This window comes from Capricornis sumatraensis, chromosome 2 (genome assembly GCF_032405125.1).
Source record: "Capricornis sumatraensis isolate serow.1 chromosome 2, serow.2, whole genome shotgun sequence".
NCBI lineage: Eukaryota > Metazoa > Chordata > Mammalia > Artiodactyla > Bovidae > Capricornis > Capricornis sumatraensis.
The window spans coordinates 113,485,100-113,510,045 of NC_091070.1; the positions used below are offsets into that span (position 1 = coordinate 113,485,100).

At 37.6% G+C, this 24,946-nt stretch overlaps 1 pseudogene; it reads right to left on the reverse strand.

The window, feature by feature from the left end:
* Window positions 1-1,700: 1,700 nt before the first annotated feature.
* Window positions 1,701-15,068, reverse strand: LOC138097810 (large ribosomal subunit protein eL19-like; annotated as a pseudogene).
* Between the last annotated feature and the right edge of the window lie 9,878 nt (window positions 15,069-24,946).

The following is a 24,946-nucleotide window of genomic DNA, read 5'->3' on the forward strand; positions in this document are numbered from 1 at the left end:
TAGAAAAGGCAGAGGAACCAGAGATCAAATTGCCAACATCTGCTGGATCATGGAAACAAGCACGAGAGTTCCAGAAAAACATCTATTTCTACTTTATTGATTATGCCAAAGCCTTTATCTGTGTGGATCACAAGAACTGTGGAAAATTCTTCAAGACATGGGAATACCAGACCACTTGACCTGCTTCTTGAGAAATCTGTATGCAGGTCAGCAAACAACAGTTAGAACTGGACATAGAACAACAGATTGGTTTCAAATAGGAAAAGGAGTACGTCAAGGCTGTATATTGTCACCCTGCTTATTTAACTTATATGCAGAGTACATCATGAGAAACGCTGGACTGGAAGAAACACAAGTTGGAATCAAGATTGCCGGGAGAAATATCAATAAGCTTAGATATGCAGATGACACCCCCCTTATGGCAGAAAGTGAAGAGGAACTAAAAAGCCTCTTGATGAGAGTGATGGTGGAGAATGAAAAAGTTGGCTTAAAGCTCAACATTCAGGAAATGAAGATCATGGCATCTGGTCCCATCACTTCATGGGAGATAGATGGGGAAATAGTGGAAACAGTGTCAGACTTTATTTTTTTGGGCTCCAAAGTCGCTGCAGATGGTGATTGCAGCCATGAAATCAAAAGACGCTTACTCCTTGGAAGAAAAGTTATGACCAACCTAGATAGCATATTCAAAAGCAGAGACATTACTTTGCCTACTAAGGTCCCTCTAGTCAAGGCTATGGTTTTTCCAGTAGTCGTGTATGGATGTGAGAGTTGGACTGTGAAGAAAGCTGAGCGCCAAAGAATTGATGCTTTTGAACCGTGGTGTTGGAGAAGACTCTTGAGAGTCCCTTGGACTGCAAGGAGATCCAACCAGTCCATTCTGAAGGAGATAAGCCCTGGGATTTCTTTGGAAGGAATGATGCTCAAGCTGAAACTCCAGTACTTTGGCTACCTCATGAGAAGAGTTGACTCACTGGAAAAAACTCTGATGCTGGGAGGGATTGGGGGCAAGAGGAGAAATGGACGACAGAGGATGAGATGCCTGGATGGCGTCACTGACTCGATGGACGTGAGACTGAGTGATCTCTGGGAGTTGGTGATGGACAGGGAGGCCTGGTGTGCTGCCATTCATGGGATCGCACAGAGTCGGACACGACTGAGCGACTGAACTGAACTGAACTTTCATTAATTCTCTTCTGAATTAAACTTATTATCCTAAACCATGGACATCCTTTGACCTTCCATTTTATTTAAAATGAGTGAAACTGTGTGCTTAAATGTTATTCCAACTTTGTTTATAAGTTACAGAATTTTCTTGGTTTTAAGTTGCAGCTCATCTCTGAGTTCAACACAGAAAGTTCCTTTTTCTATTTTGGATATCTCAATGAGATGAATTATGAAATATTTCTCTCTACCATTTTCCCAGAAGTTCACACTGATATCTAACATGTTTCTTTGCATATAAATTTTGGAATGACTACTTGCATTTTCTCCTTTGCCTTAGAAAACATATAGATAAAAATAAAATGAGATACAGGTAACATAGATGTTATTGTGAAAAATTTAATTTAGCCTTAGCAAATTTTTTTTTAATCAAAGTTGTCAACCTTTTCTTTTTTAGGCAGACAAAGTCCTGTTTCATTGAATGAGTGATCTACATAATTGCCAAGGCCACTGTGTACAAACAAGTAGGATAGAACCTATTTCTTGGTCTCTTCCTCCTTGGACAGAACGTTGATGATTTCCTCCTTCTTGACCTGGAGCCCCTCTTCAGAGACATTTCTACTTCTCTAGCTGTAGATCTGAAAGTCCTAAGCCTGGTGGGCCTGAAGCTTCTTACAAGCATTGTCCCCCTTCAGCTTACAGATATGTTCTTTGAAAACACACTTGATTTTTAATATATTACCCATCACTTTCAGGTAGAGGCTGTGATATATATGGCAGTCATTATTCTTAGATTTGTGGTATTTTCTGAATAGTCTGTGTGCAATTCTCATCTTTCTCATCCTCTTCATCTAGGTTACCTTATTCAGCATTGGATACCCTTTCACATACCTGTGCCCATATGCCTACCCTTTCGGCAGACCAAGGTGTTTTATCCAGCTTCAAGCATCAGCTTCTGGATCTGCTGATGAGAGTTGGCACCGGATATTTCGTTAGTCTTAATGGGGTCCAACCATCTCTGTTTCTTGCACTGGAGCACACAGAAGCCTGAGCATGATCATGGCTCTGGCCACAGTGGCAAAAGGAAAGCCAAAGTTATCAACCTTTCATTGATATTCAGGCAACAACCTAGATTAGTTAGGATCAAGTTTGACTGTAAGTGACAGAAAATTCAGATTAACAAAATCTTTAAAAACATGCAGTTATATTTCTTGTGAAAAGACAAGAAGCAGGCAGTTCATTGTTGTTATGACATTTCATTGTGTGGGGGACTTGGTTCCAGTTTCCTCTTTTGTTTGGGGGGCATGGGGTTTTGCTTTTTTGTTTTCTTTTTTCTTTACCATGCTTGGTCCTCATTCCAAAGATCATCCTGTTCTCTGAAATGATTCAAGAGTTTCTTTCATCAAATTCTCCTTTTAGTCAGCATAAGGAAAAAGGAATACGCCAAGCATACACACCCCACACTGCCTCAGTTCAACTTTGCGGTAGCTTTACACTACGTTGAATTGACCCCAGGCACATGACCACAGCCAGCTAAAAGGCTGCCTAAGAGGTGCAGTCTTATTCTGCTGGCTATAATTGGGAGCTGATTTATTCTAGTTCAGTTCAGTTCAGACGCTCAGTTGTGTCCAACTCTTTGCGACTCCATGAATGGCAGCACGCCAGGCCTCCCTGTCCATCACCAACTCCCGGAGTTCACTCAGACTCACATCCATCGAGTCAGTGATGCCATCCAGCCATCTCATCCTCTGTCGTCCCCTTCTCCTCCTGCCCCAATCCCTCCCTGCATCAGAGACTTTTCCAATAAGTCAAATCTTTTCATGAGGTGGCCAAAGTACTGGAGTTTCAGCTTGAGCATCATTCCTTCCAAAGAAATCCCATGGTTGATCTCCTTCAGAATGGACTGGTTGGACCTCCTTGCAGTCCGAGGGACTCTCAAGAGTCTTCTTCAACACCACAGTTCAAAAGCATCAATTCTTTGGCCCTCAGCCTTCTTCACTGTCCAACTCTCACATCCATACATGACCACTGGAAAAACCATAGCCTTGACTAGAGGGGCATTAGTCGGCAAAGTAATGTCTCTGCTTTTGAATATACTATCTAGGTTCGCCACAACTTTTCTTCCAAGGAGTAGGCGTCTTTTAATTTCATGGCTGCAGTCACCACCTGCAGTGATTCTGGAGCCCAAAAACATAAAGTCTGACACTGTTTCCACTGTTTCCCCATCTATTTCCCATGAAGTGATGGGACCAGATGCTATGACCTTCGTTTTCTGAATGTTGAGCTTTAGGCCAAGTTTTTCACTCTCCTCTTTCACTTTCGTCAAGAGGCTTTTTAGTTCCTCTTCACTTTCTGCCATAAGGGTGGTGTCATCTGCATATCTAAGCTTATTGAGATTTCTCCCGGCAATCTTGATTCCAGCTTGTGTTTCTTCCAGTTCAGAGTGTCTCATGATGTACTCTGCATAGAAGTTAAATAAGCAGGGTGACAATATACAGCCTTGACGTACTCCTTTTCATATTTGAAACCACTCTGTTGTTCCATCTCCAGTTCTAACTGTTGCTTCCTGACCTGCATACAGATTTCTCAAGAGGCAGGTCAGGTGGTCTGGTACTCCCATCTCTTTCAGAATTTTCCATAATTTATTGTGATCCACACAGTCAAAGGCTTTGGCATAATCAATAAAGCAGAAATAGATGTTTTTCTGGAACTCTCTTGTTTTTTCCATGATCCAGCGGATGTTGGCAATTTGATCTCTGGTTCCTCTGCCAGAGGAACTACAAAATAAATTCTTGGAGATAATCACTAGTCTCTTCCATATAACCCTATTTGGCAGTATCTATCTGTTTAGGTACTAAATGTATAGTTAGTAACTTAAATAGGTCATCTGGAAATATCACTGTTCAAAACCGTGGATGTTTGTTTCAGGACAATTTATACCCAAATTAGGGCTCATACTCACTTTAAATATTTCACTTTCTAAAGTCTTTGGCATTGTCTATGAAGTGCAATTGGTTGCATATTAGAGTTGAACAGAGTTGTAGGAGGGTCAAGAAAAGCCTCTGTATTAGAGCAGAACCAAATTATGTCTCAAGAAGAATATTGGTCCTCACTACAGATACTATCAGTCTCCTGGGAGCAAACCTGAAATTCAAACAACTGTCCTGGAGTAAGTATCTAAAAGCCACAAAAATTTCCAATTGCAAATTCCATCTGTGTTATTATTAATCCACCAATTATTAATGTTATTTCTCTGCATTTAACATAGTATAAACCATTGTTTATACACAGGTGCATGTTAGAGTACATAACCTAAAAGTCTGTGATGATTAAAAACATAATTCACATTATTTCAACATAAACAATATTTATGGGACTTACAGTCTACTCACTCATGTAGGTTATGCAAAACTTGCCATTGAGTTTTCCAGAATATCAAAGAGCTGCTCCCATGGACCAGATCCTGCATGTTGTGTAAAAATACTTTGCCAATTTTTTCTTTTCTTCAGGCTGACACGATTACCCTACTTTAAGAAACCTAAACATGCCTGTGAACCTCGTGAAATTTACTCAAAGAATACTCCTTGAGAACATCTTTTACTATACCAAATAGTTTCTCCTCTATGACGACTAGTGAGAGAAACTTCCTTGTGGCCTCAGGACCAAGAAAGGTAAGGAGGTTTTCTGCATGTTTTTGTAAGTAATTTTCAATTATTTTTAGATATACAAAGTAATTATGCATTTAAGCATGAGTTTGTAAGCTGTTTGATGATGTGGAGGCCTTTAAAGTGAAACAAGTGTTAATCGCTCAATTGTGTCTGACTCCTTGTGACTCTGTGGACTGTAGCCCACCAGGCTCCTCTGTCCATGGAATTCTCCAGGCAAGAATACTGGATTGAGTAGCTATTCCCTTCTCAAGGGAAATTTCATCTTGCAGGGATCAAACCCAGATCTCCTGTATTTCAGGCAGACTCTTTACCCTCTGAGCCTAACACTTCAAATTTTTCAATAACTAAGATGCTGAAGCTGCTTTAATCGCTATTGCCACCCAGTGGTAAAATATAGAAATTTTTCTCTATCTGTATCTTTGCTGATTGCAAAAACCTTGACATTTTCAACCAGTGTTTTGATATTGCAGATATTTTGATTCTGTTCTTAGACATGCAAGTACTTTGTACAATATTATATATTTTCCCCTGAGAAGAAACTACTCATGGTGTAAACCCATCACTCTAACTCTTTCATTAAATATTTTCCAATGTTCATTTTTCTGTGCTGTGTTTTGCCTTTGAAATCTCAAGTACAGATTGTTGAGTTAATCATTCTCCTCCATTATGGTCTCATGGACATCATTTGTTCCAGCAGTCTTTCTCTGTGAAATATTTGAGTCATCAGTTTATCCACATAGCCTTATCTTTCCCACATTCTAATATATAAATATGTTATCCCATTAGATATTCTTATAAAATGTACTATATTTGATATGTACAACTTTAATTTCCACAAATGGTATTACGCTGCATATACTTCACCTACTAATATTATTTCGTTCAGCATTCTTTTAAATATCTTCCCGTACTACTCTGTGTTGAGTCTGTTGTCTCTATTTGCTACCAAGAATCCCATAATAGAGATGAACATCTATAATGCTTCTAACACTTCACTACCATAAAAACTCTGAGATAAACATCTCTACATATTTTTCCTCTTCAATTCAGTTCAGTAGCTCAGTCATGTCTGACTCTGCGACCCCACGAATCCCAGCACGCCAGGCCTCCCTGTCCATTACCACCTCCCGGAGTTCATTCAGACTCACGTCCATCAGGTCAGTGATGCCATCCATCATCTCATCCTCGGTTGTCCCTTCTCCTCCTTCCCCCAATCCCTCCCAGCATCAGAGACTTCTTCAAAAAGTCAACTCTTCACGTGAAGTGGCCAAAGTACTGGAGTTTCAGCTTGAGCATCATTCCTTCCAAAGAAATCCCAGGGTTGATCTCCTTCAGAAGGGACTGGTTGGATCTCCTTGCAGTCCAAGGGACTCTCAAGAGTCTTCTCCAACACCACAGTTCAAAAGCATCAATTCTTCGGCGCTCAGCCTTCTTCTCAGTCCAATTTTCACATCCATACATGACCACAGGAAAAACCATAGCATTGACTAGAGGGACCTTAGTCAGCAAAGTAATGTCTCTGCTTTTGAATACGCTATCTAGGTTGGTCATAACTTTCCTTCCAAGGAGCAAGCATCTTTTGATTTCATGGCTGCAGTTACTATCTGCAGTGATTTTGGAGACCCCAAAAATAAAGTCTGACACTGTTTCCACTGTTTCCCCATCTACTTCCCATGAAGTGATGGGACCAGATGCCGTGATCTTCATTTTCTGAATGTTGAGCTTTAAGCCACTCTTTCACTCTCCTCTTTCACTTTCATCAAGAGGCTTTTTAGTTCCTCTTCACTTTCTGCCATAAGGGTGGTGTCATCTGCATATCTGAGGTTATTGATATTTCTCTCAGCAATCTTGATTCCAGCTTGTGTTTCTTCCAGTTCAGCATTTCTCATGATGTACTCTGCATAGAAGTTAAATAAGCAGGATGACAATATACAGCCTTGACATACTCCTTTCCTTATTTAGAACCAATCTGTTGTTCCATGTCCAGGTCTAACTATTGTTTGCTGACCTGCATACAGATTTCTCAAGAGGCAGGTCAGGTGGTCTGGTACTCCCATCTCTTTCAGAATTTTCCACAGTTTATTGTGATCCACACAGTCAAAGGCTTTGGCATAGTCAATAAGGCAGAAATAGATGTTTTTCTAAAACTCTCTTGCTTTTTCCATGAGCTGGGTAAATATTTACCAATACTCATAATCAGAAGTAGGATTTCAGTGTCAATATGAATGTCATTAGACAATTTACTACAGCAAACTCTCCAGAATTACCTCATCACCATCCCTTCATGGGAATTTACACTTACTGGGTTTCCCAAAATGTTCCTTCAGATTTTCCATGACATTAAAAACTAAAACAAATATTTGGTCAACTTAATTATTTCACATCCCTGCAAACACTGGGCTGCTACAGCTTTTTAATTTTGCAAATTAAATGGTATAAAATGAGATCTTATCTTAATTTGCATTTCTGTAGCTACTAAAGTTCAACTCTAATTTCAACAAAAGTATTATATGTGTTCTTTATTAATGTAATTCATTCAGCACTCTTTTAAAAAGTTTCCCATATTATTCTCTGTATATATGTACAAAATACATATATGCATTTTTTTTCAAAATTTCAAATACTTCCCTCAAGTTTTTTCCCACTGATTTTGTTGGATATATACGTTATCCTTGGAAGAAAAGTTATGACCCACCTAGATAGCATATTCAAAAGCAGAGACATTACTTTGCTGACTAAGGTCTGTCTAGTCAAGGCTATGGTTTTTCCAGTGGTCATGTATGAATGTGAGAGTTGGACTGTGAAGAAGGCTGAGTGCCGAAGAATTGATACTTTTGAACTGTGGTGTTGGAGAAGACTCTTGAGAGTCCCTTGGACTGCAAGGAGATCCAACCATCCATTCTGAAGGAGATCAGCCCTGGGTGTTCTTTGGAAGGAATGATGCTCAAGCTGAAACTCCAGTACTTTGGCCACCTCATGCAAAGAGTTGACTCATTGGAAAAGACTCTGATGCTGGGAGGGATTGGGGGCAAGAGGAGAAGGGGACGACAGAGGATGAGATGGCTAGATGGCATCACTGACTCGATGGATGTGAGTCTGACTGAACTCCGGGAGTTGGTGATGGACGGGGAGGCCTGGTGTGCTGCATTTCATGGGGTCGCAAAGAGTTGGACATGACTGAGCGACTGAACTGAACTGAACTGAACTGAGGAGAAAGTCTTAATTTTAGAAAGCAAAATTCAACAATTTTTACTTTTAAATTAATCCTTTTGGGTGGTGGGGGATGGGGAAGAAGTATCAATATATCTTGTGGCACAGAAGAAACAATATGCAAACAGGGGCACACTTATGTCACCCCCCTCCTCCTGGACATGCCTATTCCTATCCCCCAAGATGTGGCAAACCCAGGGCCACTGCCCAGCAGGACCTAAGTTAGTTATAGGCTCTGATAGGAACTAAGCCCTTAGGAGTCAAGGCGGGGAAGGAGAGACACCAGCACTTAGGCCCCCTTACGTGTCCGCTAGTTAACTAGTCATGTATTTGGCAAGGGAGGAACAACCCACCATAGGCCAGTTCTCCCAAGGCTCTAGAGTTTCAAGTCTGAAAGCTAATTTAATAGTATAGCCTGAATATTTTGCCTGAATAGTATACTAAATAGTATAGCCTGAATATTTTGCCATATTATATACTGTTAACTTTCTAGTATTCTCTTTTGCATTTAAGACTTTATTCCATTGTGAATAAAACTTCAGTCTTCTATTTCCAAAATGATTTAGACCTACATAGTCATTTTTTCTTCCACATGATATAAAAAAAAAAGTTTACTGAGTACCTACAAAAATTCACCTGGAATTTTAACTAAGAATTTACTGAAGTTATAGAATAATTTAAAGAAAGAAAATTGTAATTCCTTGGAATAATAACTTCTTCCATTCAAATTCTATTAATTGGAAATACTCTCATGATCTTTATAGTTTTAGAATTTCTCTGCAAAATACTGTTATACTCTCTCTTTATCTGATTTTTAGCTATTTTATAGTTTTTGATGTTACTATAAATGGTAAAGAAAGAAAGTGAAGTCGCTCACCGATTCTTTGTGACCCCATGGACTGGAGCCTACCAGACTTCTCCGTCCATGGATGGTATCTTATTGTATTTATTTATTACTTTTATTTTTTAAAGTTTGTTTATTTTTAATATTTATTTTGTGTCTACATTCCTTGCTAAATTTTCATGTTAGCTCTAATGATTCACTTTTTATTCCATTAGTTTTATAGGTAGAAATTTTATCATCTGAAAGGATACCAATTTTCTAGAAATCCTTTCAGTTTATATTTGTTCATTTTTAGATAATTCCTGAGTTCTTTTTATTCCCAATATTTTACTTATATATAATCATATAATCTTCAAATTATACTTTTAATTTTAATTTTACTTGAATTATAGTTGATGTACAATGTCATACAAGTAATAGGTATACAATATAGTGATTCACATTTTTTTTTCATTTCCATTCCATTTACTTCTTTATTTATTTATTTATTGGCCACACCCAGGGGGATGTGGGATCTTTCTTCCCTAACCAGGGATCAAACACATCTCCCTAGTAACGGAAATAAACTCTTAACCACTGGACTGCCAAGGAAGTCCCCGTTTCCATTAAAGGTTAAATTCCAGTTATAAAATATACAAAATTTATACAATTACATTTATAAAATATATAAACTCAATTTATGAAGTAGTGGCTATATTCTTTGTGTTGTACAATATATTTTTGTAGATTATTTTTTAATTTATTTATTTTAAATGAAGCAAAGATGAATATTTTTCATAATAAAAGGTACAATTCACAAAGAAGATAAACATCATAAACCATTAGGCACCTTAACAACAAAGAAACAGATACATAAACCAAAAATCAGAAGAAACATAAAGAAAAGGAAAAAATATAGTGAGACATTAACATTTCTCTGAGAATATTTTATCTCTCTGAGAATATTTTATCTAGTGCAGAAAAGATAAGAATAGGAGCATCTTGAATGATGTCATTAACAATTCAAATATAATAGATTTATATTTAATTAACTTATATTAATCATATCCTACACAAATATATTTAAAATTTTGCATCTCATACGTTGTTATTAGATGTACAAGGGATATTTAGAAAAACTGGCAAAAAGATAAGCATTACTAAATTTCAAAAACAATTCATTTGTGTGTGTGTGATTCAGTTATACATATATGCATTTGCTATTTTTGAAATTATTTTCCATTATAGGTTATTACAAGATATTGCCTATAGTTACTTGAGTCATACAACAAACCTTTGTGGTTTGTTGCATATCTATTTTTTAAAACTAGAAATCTAGCATTCTAATCATACTAAGTCAAACAAGTGTAGTTAAAATGTCATTAATTTTTTTAGTTAGGGAAAAATTCATAAGTTTTCTAAAATATATGTATTATAATTATTATTTATATATATGCATACAAAAGCTTTTTTACTATGCCTGATGAAGGATTAAAAAACAACATTTAAAAAAAAGAGAGCTCTATAAATTGGAGAACATGAACTAAATGAAACGGGAGCAATGAATATGAAATTTAAAAAGTGAAACAAACTAGATAAAGGTAAAAGATCCTCATACAGTCCAGTTGCTTTTAAAAATGTCTGCTTACTAGAAAAATATCTGGAGCTCTGGCAAAAGAAAAAGAAAAGCCATACCTGAGCAATTGTGTTTTTTTTTTTTAATTTCAAGATAATTCTGATATGCATCTGGATTTTGAAAAGTGATTGCAGGATTTTCTATTAAATAGTAGTTTTGGTGATATAAAGTTCTATAATTTTTCTGTTGACCATGATACAATGGTATTAAGTGAGTAATAATTACATAATCACAATAGTAAAAGATGTTTTTCAGTTTCCACAATCAATAGCCAAACCAAACATAAAAGATAAGAACAGTTGCGAGCCATAGCAGGAACATGATTAGCCTAACAATATAAAATGATTGCATGCAATTTGGGGGTCAAGCAGAGTGATGTGGTAAGTGTAAATGCACACGTGCACAGTTTTCATCTGCTCACCCAGTCGGTATCTTCTGGTTGGTGCATTTAATCCATTTACATTTAAGGAAATTATCAATATATGAATCTATTGCCATCTTCTTAATTGTCCTGGGTTCATTTTCTGTAGGTAGGTCTTTTCCTTATATTGTTTCCTGCCTAGAGACGTTCTTTTCACCTTTGTTGTAAAGCTGGTTTGGTAGTGCTGAATTCTCTTAACTTTTGCTTGTCTGGTAAGCTTTTGACTCCTCCATCAAATCTGAAGGAGAGTCTTGATAAGTAGAGTATTCTTGGTTGTCAGATCTTCCCTTTCATCTCTTTAAATACGTCATGCCATTCCCTTCTGGCTTGTACAGTTTCTGTTGAGAAGTCAATTGATAGCCTGATGGGAGTTCCCTTGTATGTTATTTGTCATTTTTCCTTTACTGTTTTAAATTTTTTTTTTCCTTTTTATTTATTTATTTATTTATTTTTTAAATTCTTACATTTGTTCCCAAACATGAACCCCCCTCCTACCTCCCTCCCCATAACATCTCTGTGGGTCATCCCCATGCACCAGCCCCAAGCATGCTGTATCCTGCGTCAGACATAGACTGGTGATTAGATTCTTACATGATAGTATACATGATAGAATGCCATTCTCCCAAATCATCTCACCCTCTCCCTCTCCCTCTGAATCCAAAAGTCCGTTATACACCACTGTGTGTTTTTTCCTGTCTTGCATACAAGGTCGTCATTGCTATCTTTCTAAATTCCATATATATGTGTTAGTATACTGTATTGGTGTTTTTCTTTCTGGCTTACTTCACTCTGTATAATCGGCTCCAGTTTCATCCATCTCATCAGAACTGATTCAAATGAATTCTTTTTAATGGCTGAGTAATACTCCATTGTGTACATGTACCACAGCTTTCTTATCCATTCATCTGCTGATGGACATCTAGGTTGTTTCCATGTCCTGGCTATTATAAACAGTGCTGCAATGAACATTGGGGTACATGTGTCTCTTTCAATTCTGGTTTCCTCGGTGTGTATGCCCAGCAGTGGGATTGCTGGGTCATAAGGTAGTTCTATTTGCAATTTTTTAAGGAATCTCCACACTGTTCTCCATAGTGGCTGTACTAGTTTGCATTCCCACCAACAGTGTAGGAGAGTTCCCTTTTCTCCACACCCTCTCCAGAAGTTATTGCTTGCAGATTTTTGGATGGCAGCCATTCTGACTGGTGTGAAGTGGTACCTCATTGTGGTTTTGATTTGCATTTCTCTGATAAGGAGTGATGTTGAGCATCTTTTCATGTGTTTGTTAGCCATCCGTATGTCTTCTTTGGAGAAATGTCTATTTAGTTCTTTGGCCCATTTTTTGATTGGGTCGTTTATTTTTCTGGAATTGGGCTGCATAAGTTGCTTGTATATTTTTGAGATTAGTTGTTTGTCAGTTGCTTCATTTGCTATTATTTTCTCCCATTCAGAAGGCTGTCTTTTCACCTTGTGTATATTTTCCTTTGTTGTGCAGAAGCTTTTAATTTTAATTAGATCCCATTTGTTTATTTTTGCTTTTATTTCCAGAATTCTGGGAGGTGGATCATAGAGGATCCTGCTGTGATTTATGTCTGAGAGTGTTTTGCCTATGTTCTCCTCTAGGAGTTTTATAGTTTCTGGTCTTACATTTAGATCTTTAATCCATTTTGAGTTTATTTTTGTGTGCGGTGTTAGAGAGTGATCTAGTTTCATTCTTTTCCAAGTGGTTGACCACTTTTCCCAGCACCACTTGTTAAAGAGATTGTCTTTACTCCATTGTATATTCTTGCCTCCTTTGTCAAAGATAAGGTGTCCATATGTGTGTGGATTTATCTCTGGGCTTTCTATTTTGTTCCATTGATCTATATGTCTGTCTTTGTGCCAGTACCATACACCTGTGGGACACTGTAAAAGCAGTGCTAAGAGGAAAGTTCATAGCAATACAGGCATACCTCAAGAAACAAGAAAAAAGTCAAATAAATAACCTAACTCTACACCTAAAGCAACTAGAAAAGGAAGAATTGGAGAACCCCAGAGTTAGCAGAAGGAAAGAAATCTTAAAAATTAGGGCAGAAATAAATGCTAAAGAAACAAAAGAGACCATAGCAAAAATCAACAAGGCCAAAAGCTGGTTCTTTGAAAGGATAAATAAAATTGACAAACCACTAGCCAGACTCATCAAGAAGCAAAGAGAGAAAATCAAATCAATAAAATTAGAAATGAAAATGGAGAGATCACAACAGACAACACAGAAATACAAAGGATCATAAGACACTACTATCAGCAATTATAAGCCATTAAATGGACAACATGGAAGAAATGGACAAATTCTTAGAAAAGTACAACTTTCCAAAACTGAACCAGGAAGAAACAGAAAATCTTAACAGACCCATCACAAGCACCCAAATTGAAACTGTAATCAGAAATCTTCCAGCAAACAAAAGCCCAGGTCCAGACGGCTTCACAGCTGAATTCTACCAAAAATTTAGAGAAGAGCTAACACCTATCCTACTCAAACTCTTCCAGAAAAATGCAGAGGAAGGTAAACTTCCAAACTCATTCTATGAGGCCACCATCACCCTAATACCAAAACCTGACAAAGATGTCACAAAAAAAGAAAACTGCAGGCCAATATCACTGATGAACATAGATGCAAAAATCCTCAACAAAATTCTAGCAATCAGAATCCAACAACACATTAAAAAGATCATACACCATGACCAAGTGGGCTTTATCCAAGGGATCCAAGGATTCTTCAATATCTGCAAATCAATCAATGTAATTCACCACATTAACAAATTGAAAAATAAAAACCATATGATTATCTCAATAGATGCAGAGAAGGCCTTTGACAAAATTCAACATCCATTTATGATAAAAACTCTCCAGAAAGCAGGAATAGAAGGAACATACCTCAACATAATAAAAGCTATATATGACAAACCCACAGCAAACATTATCCTCAATGGTGAAAAATTGAAAGCATTTCCCCTAAAGTCAGGAACAAGACAAGGGTGTCCACTTTCACCGCTACTATTCAACATAGTTCTGGAAGTTTTGGCCACAGCAATCAGAGCAGAAAAAGAAATAAAAGGAATCCAAATTGGAAAAGAAGAAGTAAAACTCTCACTGTTTGCAGATGACATGATCCTCTACATGGAAAACCCTAAAGACTCCACCAGAAAATTACTAGAGCTCATCAATGAATATAGTAAAGTTGCAGGATATATAATCAACACACAGAAATCCCTTGCATTCCTATACACTCATAATGAGAAAGTAGAAAAAGAAATTAAGGAAACAATTCCATTCACCATTGCAACGAAAAGAATAAAATACTTAGGAATATATCTACCCAAAGAAACTAAATACCTATGTATAGAAAACTATAAAACACTGATGAAAGAAATCAAAGAGGACACTAATAGATGGAGAAATATACCATGTTCATGGGTCGGAAGAATCAATATAGTGAAAATGAGTATACTACCCAAAGTAATTTACAAATTCAATGCAATCCCTATCAAGCTACCAGCCATATTATTCACAGAACTAGAACAAATAATTTCAAGATTTGTATGGAAATACACAAAACCTCGAATAGCCAAAGCAATCTTGAGAAAGAAGAATGGAACTGGAGGAATCAACTTGCCTGACTTCAGGCTCTACTACAAACCCACAGTCATCAAAACAGTATGGCACTGTTTTAAATATTTTATCTCTGTCTTTAATTTTCGTTAGTTTGATGACCATGTATCTAGGTATGTTCCTCCTTTGATTTATCCTGCGTGGGACTCTCTGTGCTTCCTGGACTTGGTCAATTATTTCCTTTACTGTGTTAGAGAAGTTTTCAGCTATTAACTCTTCAAGTATTCTCTCAGGTCCTTTCTCTCTCTCTTCTGCTTCTGGAATGCCTACAATGTGAATATTCATGCATTTAATGTTGTTCAAGATGTCTCTAAGGTTGTCTTCATTATTTTTCATTCTTTTCTCTATATTCTGTTCTACAGCAGTGATTTCTACCATTCTGTCCTCCAGGTCACTTATCTGTGCTTCTGCCTCAGTTGTTCTGTTATGGATGCTTTCTAGTGTTTTACAGAACTGTTTATTCTTTAGTTCTTGTAGGTCTTTGATAAACATTTCTTGCATCTTCTCAATCCTGGCCTGCTTTCTTTTTCTGAGATCCTAAATCAGATTCACTATCATTATTCTCCCCAGGTCGGTAGGTACCCAGTATGCTACTGGAAATCAGAGGTGAAATAACTCCAGAAAGAATGACGAGATGGAGCAAAAGCAAAAACAATACACAGTTGTGGCTGTGGCAAGTGATGGAAGTAAAGTCTGATGCTGTAAAGAGCAATATTGCCTAGGAACCTGGAATGTTAGATCCATGAATCAAGGCAAATTGGAAGCAGTCAACCAGGAGATGGCAATAGTAAACATCAACATTTTTAGGAACCAGTGAACTAAAATGGTCTGGAATGGCTGAATTTAACCCAGATGACCATTATATCTACTACTGTGGGCAAGAATCCCTTAGAAAAAATGGAGTAGCCATCATAGTAAACAAAAGAGTCCAAAATGCAGTACTTGGATGCAATCCAAAGGAAAAAAAAAAAATAGAATGATCTCTGTTTTTTAGCAAGGCAAACCATTCAATATCACAGTAATCCAAGTTTATGCCCCAACCAGGAATGCTGAAGAAGCTGAAATTGAACAGTTCTATGAAGACCTACAAGACCTTCTAGAACTAACACTGAAAAAAAGATGTCCTCTTCACTATAGGGGACTGGAATTCAAAGGTAGGAAGTCAAGAGACCTGGAGTAACAGGCAAATTTGACCTTGGAGTACAAATGAAGCAGGTCAAAGGCTAACAGAGTTTTGCCAAGAGAACTGGTCATAGCAAACACCCTTTTCCAACAACACAAGAGAAAAATCTACACATGGACATCACCAGATGGTTAATACCGAAATCAGATTGATTACATTCTTTGCAATCAAGGATGGAGAAGTTCTATACAGTCAGGAAAAAGAAGGCCAGGAGCTGAGTGTGGCTCAGATCAAGAAATCCTTATTGCCAATTTCAGACTTAAATTGAAGAAAGTAGGGAAAACCACTAGACCATTCAGGTATGACCTAAATCAAACCCTTTCAACTATACAGTGGAAGTGACAAATAGATTCAAAGGACTAGATTTGATAGACAGAGTGCCTGAAGAACTACGGACTGAGGTCCACAACATTGTACAGGAAGCAGTGATCAAGACCATCCCAAAGAAAAAGAAATGCCAAAAGGCAAAATGTTTGTCTGAGAAGGCCTTACAAACAACTATGAAAAGAAGAAAATCAAGGGAAAAGAAGAATAGGAAAGATATACCCATTTGAATGCAGAGTTCCAAAAAACATCACGGAGAGATAAGAAAGCCTTCCTCAGTGATCAATGAAAAGAAATAGAGGATCCTGCTGTGATTTATGTCGGAGAGTGTTTTGCTTGTTTTCCCCTAGGAGTTTTATCGTTTCTGGTCTTACGTTTAAATCTTTAATCCATTTTGAGTTTATTGTTGTGTGTGGTATTAGAAAATGATCTAGTTTCATTTTTTACAAGTGGTTGACCAGTTTTCACAGCACCACTTGTTTTTTTTGTTTGTTTGTTTGTTTTTTTACTTTATCTTACTTTACAATACTGTATTGCTTTTGCCATACATTGACATGAATCCACCACGGTTGTACATGCATTCCCAAACATGAACCCCCCTCCCACCTCCCTCCCCACAACATCCCTCTGGGTCATCCCCGTGCACCAGCCCCAAGCATGCTGTATCCTGCATAGGACATAGACTGGTGATTTGATACTTACATTATACTATACATGTTTCAATGCCATTCTCCCAAATCATCCCACCCTCTCCCTCTCCCTCTGAGTCCAGAAGTCCGCTGTACACATCTGTGTCTCTTTTGCTGTCTTGCATACAGGGTCATCATTACCATCTTTCTAAATTCCATAAATATGTGTTAGTATACTGTTTGGTGTTTTTCTTTCTGGCTTACATCACTCTGTATAATCAGCTCCAGTTTTATCCATCTCATCAGAACTGATTCAAATGTATTCTTTTTAATGGCTGAGTAACACTCCATTGTGTATATGTACCACAGCTTTCTTATCCATTCATCTGCTGATGGACATCTAGGTTGTTTCCATGTCCTGGCTATTATAAACAGCCAGCACCACTTGTTAAAGAGATTGTCTTTAATCCATTGTATATTCCTGTCTCTTTTGCCAAAGATAAGGTGTCCATTAGTTTGTGGATTTATCTCTGGGCTTTCTATTTTGTTCCATTGTTCTATATTTCTGTCTTCATGCCAGTACCATACTGTCTTGATGACTGTGGCTTTGTAGTAGAGCCTGAAGTCAGGCAGGTTGATTCCTCCAGTTCCATTCTTCCTTTTCAAGATTGCTTTGCCTATTCGAGGTTTTCTGTATTTCCATACAAATTTTGAAATTATTTGTTCTAGTTCTGTGAAAAATACCGCTGGTAACTTGATAGGGATTGCATTGAATTTGTAGATTGTTTTGGGTAGTATGCTCATTTTGACTATATTGATTCTTCCAATACAAGAACATGGTATATTTCTCCATCTATTAGTGTCCTCTTTGATTTCTTTCATCAGTGTTTTATAGTTTTCTATATATAGGTTTTCAGTTTCTTTATTTTCTTTTAATTTTTATTTTTACTTTATTTTACTTTACAATACTGTATTGGTTTTGCCATACATTGACATGAATCCACCATGGGTGTACATGCGTTCCCAAATAGGAACCCCCCCGCCCACCTCCCTCCCCATAACATCTCTCTGGGTCATCACCGTCCACCAGCCCCAAGCATGCTGTATCCTGCGTCAGACATAGACTGGCGATTAGATTCTTACATGATAGTATACATGTTACAATGCCATTCTCCCAAATCATCCCACCCTCTCCCTCTCCCTCTGAATCCAAAAGTCCATTATACACATCTGTGTCTTTTTTGCTGTCTTGCATACAAGGTCGTCATTGCCATCTTTCTAAATTCCATATATATGTGTTAGTATACTGTATTGGTGTTTTTCTTTTTGGCTTACTTCACTCTGTATAATCGGCTCCAGTTTTATCCATCTCATCAGAACTGATTCAAATGTATTCTTTTTAATGGCTGAGTAATACTCCATTGTGTATATGTACCACAGCTTTCTTATCCATTCATCTGCTGATGGACATCTAGGTTGTTTCCATGTCCTGGCTATTATAAACAGTGCTGCGATGAACATTGGAATACATGTGTCTCTTTCAATTCTGGTTTCCTTGGTGTGTATGCCCAGCAGTGGGATTGCTGGGTCATAAGGTAGTTCTATTTGCAATTTTTTAAGGAATCTCCACACTGTTCTCCATAGTGGCTGTACTAGTTTGCATTCCCACCAACAGTGTAGGAGGGTTCCCTTTTCTCCACACCCTCTCCAGCATTGATTGCTTGCAGATTTTTGGATGGCAGCCATTCTGACTGGTGTGAAGTGGTACCTCATTGTGGTTTTGATTTGCATTTCTCTAATAATAAGTGATGTTGAGCATCTTTTCATGTTTGTTAGCCATCCGTATGTCTTCTTTGGAGAAATGTCTATTTAGTTCTTTGGCCCATTTTCTGATTGGGTCGTTTATTTTTCTGGAATTGAGCCTCAGGAGTTGCTTGTATATTTTTGAGATTAGTTGTTTGTCAGTTGTTTCATTTGCTAATGGTGAATGGAATTGTTTCCTTAATTTCTTTTACTACTTTCTCTTTATGAGTGTATAGGAATGCAAGGGATTTCTGTGTGTTGATTATATATCCTGAAACTTTACTATATTCATTGATGAGCTCTAGTAATTTTCTGGTGGAGTCTTTAGGGTTTTCTATGTAGAGGATCATGTCATCTGCAAACAGTGAGAGTTTTACTTCTTCTTTTCCAATTTGGATTCCTTTTATTTCTTTTTCTGCTCTGATTGCTGTGGCCCAAACTTCCAGAACTATGTTGAATAGTAGTGGTGAAAGTGGACACCCTTGTCTTGTTCCTGACTTTAGGGGAAATGCTTTCAATTTTTCACCATTGAGGATAATGTTTGCTGTGGGTTTGTCATATATAGCTTTTATTATGTTGAGGTATGTTCCTTCTATTCCTGCTTTCTGGAGAGTTTTTATCATAAATGGATGTTGAATTTTGTCAAAGGCCTTCTCTACATCTATTGAGATAATCATATGGCTTTTATTTTTCAATTTGTTAATGTGGTGAAATTGCATTGATTGATTTGCAGATATTGAAGAATCCTTGGATCCCTTGGATAAAGCCCACTTGGTCATGGTGTATGATCTTTTTAATGTGTTGTTGGATTCTGATTGTAGAATTTTGTTGAGGATTTTTGCATCTATGTTCATCAGTGATATTGGCCTGTAGTTTTCTTTTTTTGTGACATCTTTGTCAGGTTTTGGTATTAGGGTGATGGTGGTCTCATAGAACGAGTTTGGAAGTTGACCTTCCCCTGTAATTTTCTGGAAGAGTTTGAGTAGGATAGATGTTAGCTCTTCTCGAAAATATTGGTAGAATTCAGCTATGAAGCCGTCTGGACCTGGACTTTTGTTTACTGGAAGATTTCTGATTACAGTTTCAATTTGGGTGCTTGTGATGGGTCTGTTAAGATTTTCTATTTCTTCCTGGTTCAGTTTTGGAAAGTTGTACTTTTCTAAGAATTTGTCCATTTCTTCCACGTTGTCCATTTAATGGCTTATAATTGCTGATAGTAGTGTCTTATGATCCTTTGTATTTCTGTGTTGTCTTTTGTGATCTCTCCATTTTCATTTGTAATTTTACTGATTTTATTCTTCTCCCTTTGTTTCTTGATGAGTCTGGCTAATGGTTTCTCAATTTTATTTATCCTTTCAAAGAACCAGCTTCTGATTTTGTTGATTTTTGCCATGGACTCTTTTGTTTCTTTTGCATTTATTTCTGCCCTAGTTTTTAAGATTTCTTTCCTTCTACTAACTCTGGGGTTCTCCATTTCTTCCTCTTCTAGTTGCTTTAGGTGTAAAGTAGGTTATTTATTTGACTTTTTTCTTGTTTCTTGAGGTATGCCTGTATTGCTATGAACTTTCCTCTTAGCACTGCTTTTATAGTGTCCCACAGGGTTTTGTGTTGTTGTGTTTTCATTTTCATTCATTTCTATGCATATTTTGATTTCTTTTTTGATTTCTTCTGTGATTTTTTGGTTATTCAGAAGCCTGTTGTTCAGCCTCCATATGTTGGAATTTGTAATAGTTGTTCTCTTATAATTTAGATCTAATCTTACTGTATTATGGTCAGAAAAGATGCTTGGAATGATTTCAATTTTTTTGAATTTCTCAAGGTGAGATTTATGGCCGAGGGTTATGCAAGACAGTAAAAGAGACACAGATGTATAAAACGGACTTTTGAACTCTGAGGGAGAGGGAGAGGGTGGGATGATTTGGGAGAATGGCATTGAGACATGTATACTATCATGTAAGAAACGAATTGCCAGTCTATGATTGATGCAAGATACAGGATGCTTGGGGTTAGTGCACCGGGAAGATCCAGAGAGATGATATGGGGTGGAAGGTGGGAGGGGGGTTCAGGCTTGGGAACTCATGTACACCAGTGGCAGATTCATGTTAATGTATGGCAAAACCAATACAGTATTGTAAAGCAAAATTAAGTAGAAATAATTTTTTTTAAAAAAAGTAGACGTGGAGGAAAAAAAAGAAAAGAAATAGAGGAAAACAATAGAATGGAAAAGATTAGACATCTCTTCGAGAAAATTAGAGATACCAAGGGAACATTTCATGCAAAGATGGGCTCGATAAAGGACAGAAATGGTACACACCTAAGAGAATCAGTAGATATTAAGAAGAGCTGGCAATAATACACAGAAGGATTCAAAATAGATCTTCATGACCCAAATAATCATGATGGTGTGATCACACATCTAGAGCCAGACATCCTGGAATGCGAAGTCAAGTGGGCCTTAGGAAACATCACTGCAAACAAAGCTAGTGGAGGTGATGGAATTCCAGTTGAGCTATTTCAAATCCTAAAAGATGATGCTGTGAAAGTGTTGCACTCAATATGCCAGCAAATTTAGAAAACTCAGCATGACCACAGGACTGGAAAAGGTCAGTTTTCATCCCAACACCAAAGAAATGTAATGTCAAAGAATGTTCAAACTGCCGCAAAATTGTGCTCATCTCACACACTACTAAAGTATTGCTCAAAATTCTCTGAGCCAGGTTTCAACAGTACGTGAACTGTGAACTTCCAGATGTTCAAGCTGGTTTCAGAAAAGGCAGAGGAACCAGAGATCAAATTGCCAACATCTGCTGGATCATCGAAAAAGCAATAGAGTTCCGAGAGTTGCTTTATTGGCTATATCAAAGCCTTTGACTGTATGGATCACAGCAAACTGGAAAATTCTGAAAGAGATGGGAATACCAGACCACCCGACCTTCCTCCTGAGAAATCTGTATGCAGGTCAAGAAGCAACAGTTAGAACTGGACATGGAACACATGGCTGGTTCCATATTGGGAAAGGAGTCCATCAAGGCTGTATATTGTCACCCTGCTTATTTAACTTAAATGCAGAGTACATCACGAGAAATCCCAGACTGAATGAAGCACAAGCTGCATTCAAGATTGCTGGGAGAAATATCAATACCCTCAGATAAGCAGATGACACCACCCTTAGTGATAGAAAGTGAAAAAGAACTAAAGAGTCTCTTGATGTAAGTGAAAGGGTCGAGTGAAAAAGTTGGCTTAAAACTAATATCATGGCATCTGGTCCCATCACTTCATGGCAAATAGATGAGGAAACAGTGGAAACAGTGGTTGACTTTATTTTTCTGGGCTCCAAAATCACTGCAGATGGTGACTGCAGCCATGAAATTAAAAGACGCTTGTTCCTTGAAAGAAAATCTATGACCAATCTAGACAGCATACTAAAAAGCAGAGACATTACTTTACCAACAAAGGTCTGTCTAGTCAAAACTGTGGTTTTTCCAGTAGTCATGTATGGATGTGAGAGTTGGACTCTAAAGAAACCTGAGTGCTGAAGAATCGACACTTCTGTACTGTGGTGTTGGGGAAGACTCTTGAGAGTCCCTTGGACTTAAAGGAGATCCAACCAGTCAATCCTAAAGAACATCAACCGTGAACATTCACTGGAAGGACTGATTTTGAAGCTGAAACTCCAGTATTTTGGCCCCTAGATGAAAAAAGGCAACTCAGTGAAAAAGACACTGATGCTGGAAAAGACTGGAAAAAAATAAAAGGAGAAGGCAGCAGAGGGTGAGATGGTTGGATGGCATCACTGATGCAATGAACATGATTTTTAGTTAACTCCAGGAGTTGGTGATGTACAGGAAAGCCTGGTGTGCTGCAGTCCATGGGGTGCAAAGAGTCAGACATGACTGAGTAACTGAACTGAACTGATAATTATTCTGAATTCTTTTTTTTTCTGGAAGATTGCCTATCTCTGCTTCATTTAATTGTTTTTCTATAGTTTTATCTTCTCCCTTCACCTGGGATGTAACTTTCTGCTTTTTCATGCTTGTTAACGTTCTGTAATGTGGTTTGTTTTAGTTGCTGTGGGACTGTGGTTATTCATGCTTCTTCTGTCTGCCCTTTGATGGACGAGGCTCAGAGGCTTATGTAAGCTTCTTGATGGGAGAGAATGGTGGTGAGAAACACTGGGTCTTGCTCTGATGGGAAGGGTCTTGCTCAATAAAGCTTTAATCCAATTATCTGCTGATGAGTGTGGTTGCACTCCTTCTCTGATTTTTCCCCCCCCTGAGGTGACTGAGCCCTCAGTCTACAGGCTCTATGGTCAGGTTAATGGTGAACTCCAAGAGTGTTTATGCCAAAGGAGACCTTCCCAGACAGCTGCTGCCAGTTCCCCTGTCTCTGTAGTGTGCCCCTGCTAACCCACACTTCTACAGGAGGCCCTCCAATACTAGCAGGTAGTTTTGCTTCAGTTTCCTGTGGAGTCACTGCTCCTTTTCTCTGAGACTTGGTACACACAAGGTTTTGTTTGTGCTCTCCAAGCCTGAAGTCTGTTTCCTGCAGTCCTATGGAAGTCAGGATGGCATCACCAACTCGATGGACATGAGTTTGGGTGAACTCTGGGAGTTGGTGGTGGACAGGGAGGCCTGGTGTGCTGCAATTCATGGGGTCACAAAGAGTCGGACACGACTGAGCAAATGAACTGAAGTGAATTGAACTGATGGCAAAGTTGTTCCAGCGTCTTGAAGAATTTTTCTGCCCCAACTAGAAACCAGCCATTTCTTCATGGTGTTTGGTTCCTTTAGTGTGAAAATATGTCAGAGCCATAATGTGAACACTAAGTTTTGGTTTTGTGGCTTTTTAAGTGGTCAGGACATTTTTTAAGCCTAAATATTATGATTTTTTAATTATACTTGGAATTCAAGTTTAAGATTACAGAGTTTAATATTACATCTATCTCACATCAACTTCTCTAGACAGAAAATGTTGGTTCCAAGTGACTTAACACAACTATATAATCACCTAAACTATATACTATCCACCTGTCCACCAATATACTATATGCTATCCACCTGTCCCACTGTATACTATATTTCCCTAGCCTATACACACATGATAGTCTTACAATAACAGTAATAACTCTACCACCAGAAATAAGTTTTTGACAGGGATCCACTGAGAACAAGCCATTCTCTCAAGGAACTATAAGTAGAAGGAAAAGAAAAGGAACTGCAATGTTCTGGGTACAGAGTAAAGTGAAACTCTGCACAGTACCAGTCAAGGGAGAGTTACTTCCACTCTAACAGTAAGGAAGGCTATCCGGAGAAACAGGCTGCTCAGCTGACCCTCGTAGTTAGAAAATCATTCAAATAAAGAGAATGAAATTATGTTAAAAATGCTCAGCAACTCTGCAGATACAATTACCTCAGCATAACTATAGTTAGTTCAATTTGAAACAATATTTCAGCAGAAGCAAAAAAAAAATAAGAAGTCAAAGGCATGTCACCATGAAGTTGTGTACATCATTTCATTTATTACAAGGTATATACTTTCTCACAAATCACATCTATGAAATCTGAGTGGTTCCTGCTAGGGATATTGTCTCATAATAACAATTTTCATTTTTGTTTCTGCTAGGGTATAAATTATTATTTCTCTTACAACCCACAGGAACAATGATTTGATCAAATGTGATGATTATTTGATAAAATATAATGAGACTGACTCCTAGGCTGACAACTTGAGTTTCAGGGTTCCTGGATACTTATTCCAAATGGAAAAGGAGACATGGTCAGGGTTCACAAGATATTCTAACGTGACCTGTTAAGAACACAACCAAAAAAATGCTCAACTTAAGAGATATTTGTACACTATGTTCATAGCATCATTATTCACAACAGCTAAAATGTGAATTCACCCAATTGTCTATTGAGAGATGAACAGGTAAACAAAATAACATTTAAAAGGAAAGAAATTCTAATACAGGCCACCACATGAATGAATTATGAGGACTTAATGCTAGGTGGAACAAGCCATTCACAAAAAGACAAATGATTTCATTTCTATGAGGTACCTAGAGTAGACAGATTCATATAGACAGAAAGTAGAATAGTGGTTGGCAGGGTCTGAGGGAGAAAGGACTGGGGAAAGTGGTTTAATGGGCATAGACTTCTAGTTTTTCAAGACGAAAAGAATTCTAAGGATTGGCTGCATAAATGTAAATGTACTTAATACTACTAAACTATATGTGTAAAAATGGCTAATGCAGTCAATTTTCCATGATGTATTTTATTGCAATTTTTAAAAAATAAATTTACCTACAGATGGGATCTGGGGACAAAGAGAAATGTTCTAGCAGAAATTTTAAGACTAAAGAGATGTAATATTAATAGATAAAAAGGAGGGGAAAGAATAAAAGGATGGACAAAAGAAAAAAAAGATTAAAAAATGAAAAC